This window comes from Penaeus chinensis, chromosome 13 (genome assembly GCF_019202785.1).
Source record: "Penaeus chinensis breed Huanghai No. 1 chromosome 13, ASM1920278v2, whole genome shotgun sequence".
NCBI lineage: Eukaryota > Metazoa > Arthropoda > Malacostraca > Decapoda > Penaeidae > Penaeus > Penaeus chinensis.
The window spans coordinates 6,044,985-6,047,484 of NC_061831.1; the positions used below are offsets into that span (position 1 = coordinate 6,044,985).

The 2,500-nt window shown below is 47.3% G+C and overlaps 1 protein-coding gene across 2 annotated transcripts in view; it reads left to right on the forward strand.

Moving 5' to 3' along the window:
* LOC125031889 overlaps positions 1-2,500 on the forward strand; it is a 20,538-nt gene that overhangs the window by 6,163 nt on the left and 11,875 nt on the right. The window contains exon 1 of one of the 2 annotated variants that reach the window (XM_047622886.1): positions 1,971-2,069. The exons of the other annotated variant lie outside the window; for it this stretch is intronic. The gene's annotated coding sequence lies outside the window, so the exon portion shown is untranslated. Of the gene's footprint in view, positions 1-1,970; positions 2,070-2,500 lie in introns of those variants that run through there. 2 annotated transcript variants of the gene reach the window in all.

Consider the following 2,500-nt stretch of genomic DNA (forward strand, 5'->3'; position numbering starts at 1 on the left):
CCCTTTCTCTTTTTCTTTTCCTTTCTCTTTTTCTTTTCCTTTCTCTCTTTCTCTCTTTCTCTCTTTCTCTCTTTCTCTCTTTCTCTCTCTTCTCTCTTCTCTCTCTCTCTCTCTCTCTCTCTCTCTCTCTCTCTCTCTCTCTCTCTTACTCTCTCTCGCTCTCTCTCGCTCTCTCTCTCTCTCTCTCTCTCTCTCTCTCTCTCTCTCTCTCTCTCTCTCTCTCTCTCTCTTTCTCTCTCTCTCTCTCCCTGTCTCTCTCTCTCTCTCTCTCTCTCTCCCTCTCTCTCTCTCTCCCGGTCTCTCTCTCTCTCTCCCTGTCTCTCTCTCTCTGTCTCTCTCTCTCCCTCTCTCTCTCTCTCCCGGTCTCTCTCTCTCTCTCCCTGTCTCTCTCTCCCTCTCTCTCTCTCTCTCTCTCTCTCTCTCTCTCTCTCTCTCTCTCTCTCTCTCTCTCTTTCTCTGTCTCTCTCTCTCTCTCTCCCTGTCTCTCTCTCTCTGTCTCTCTCTCTCTCTCTCACCCTGTCTCTCTCTCTCTCTCCCTGTCGCTCTCTCTCTCTCTTCCTGTCTCTCTCTCTCTCTCCCTGTCTCTCTCTCTCTCCCGCTCCCTGTCTCTCTCTCTCTCTCTCTCTCTCTCTCTCTCTCTCTCTCTCTCTCTCTCTCTCTCTCTCTCTCTCCCTGACTCTCCCTGTCTCTCCCTGTCTCTATGTCTCTCTCCCTCCCTGTCTCTCTATGTCTGTCTCTCTCTTCTTCTTTTCCTTCTTCTTCTTCTTCTCTTCTTCTTCTTCTTCTTCTTCTTCTTTCCTATTCTCTCTTCTCCGTTTCATCTCCTTCCCTTTCTTCTCCTCACCGTTTCTTCTCTCTTTTTTTTTTCTTGGTTTGTCTTTCCGTTCTCCATTTTTTTTCTTTTCTCCTTTATCTCTTCTTTATCTCCTCCCATTTCTTCTCCCCTCCTTCCTTCTATTTTTGGTTGTCCCTCCCCTTCAGTTCTCATATTTTCGTATTCCTTTCTGGTTCTCACCTTCCTTTCTCGTCTCCTCGTCCCCTTTATTAATTTTCTTTCATTCTCTTCTCCTTCCTTCCTCTTATTGCTTGGCTGCTTCTTTCCTCCCCTTTTCTCCTGTCTCTCCTGTTTTTCGTTTTCTTTTCTTCTTTTCTCCTGTCTCTCTTTTCCTTTTCTTCTTTTCCTTTTTTTTTTCTTTTTCTCCTATCTCTCTTTTCCTTTTCTTCTTTTCCTTTTTTTCTTTTTCTCCTATCTCTCTTTTCCTTTTCTTCTTTTCTTCTTATCCTCCCTTTAAATCTTCGCCCCTTCTCCTCCCCGTCTCCTCCTCCTTCCTTTATTCTTCTTTTGTCCTCTCCTATTATCCCCTTTATATCTTCCCCAGTTTTCCTCCCTTTCACCTTCTCCTTTCTTTATTCTCATCCTTTCCGTCTCTCTTAAATTCTATATAACGTACGTGATAATAGGCTTTTCTACGCCCCCTTGACCACGGGCTTTCACGCTAATGATGCAAGAGGAAAATTTTTATTAATGAAGACAGGTGCACAGGGGGAGGGGTGGGGTGAGGGGGGGTTTGTGTGCGTGTGTGTGTGCGTGCGTGTGTGCGTGCGTGCGTGTGTGTGTGTGTGTGTGTGTGTATGTGTGTGTGTGTGTGTCTCTGTGTGTGTGTGGAACATTTACTTTTATACTATTTTTGAACCATTTCCCTTCCTCACTTTTTCTCTCTCTCTCCCTAACCTAACTCCCTCCCTCCTCCCACCCCTCCCACCCTCCTCCCACCCCTCCCTCCCTCCTCCCACCCCTCCCTCCCTCCTCCCACCCCCCTCCCTCCCTCCTCCCACCTCCCCCCTCCCTTCCACTCCCACCCCTACACTCCTCCCTCCCTCCTCCCACCCCCTTCACTCCTCCCTCCCACCCCTTCACCCTCTCCTCCCTCTCCTCCGCCCGTTCTCTCCGTATCGAGGTTGGCGAGGGCGGACACCCCGCTCGCTGCAGTCAGTGTTGTCTCGAGTGCCCGACCCTAAGGACCGTCTTCCTCGTACTCTTACTCCTCCTCTCGACATGGCGGCGTCCCGTGAGTGTGTGGCCCTCCTGCGCCGCCTCCTGCAGGATCTGTTTTTTTATTTTGTTTTTTTTTTATGTTTTGTTTTTGGTCTTTGGTTCTGAGGCTATTGGTGTGTGTCTTTTTCTTCTCCTGATGCTGTTCTTTATTCTTCTCTATCTTTTTTTTATGTTTCTATCTTTCTAATGTTTCTTCTGCTTCTGCTACTTCTACTACTACCACTACCACTACCACTACCACTACCACTACCACTACCACTACCACTACTACTAATATTACTACTACTACTACTACTACTACTATTACTACTTCTGCTCCTACTTCTTCTTCTTCTTCTTCCTCTTCTTCTTCTTCTTCTTCCTCTTCTTCCTCCTCTTCTACTCCTTGAAACATGGAACGTGAATGAATCATCATCCCCAACTATTGCTCGCTGATTCGTGTTT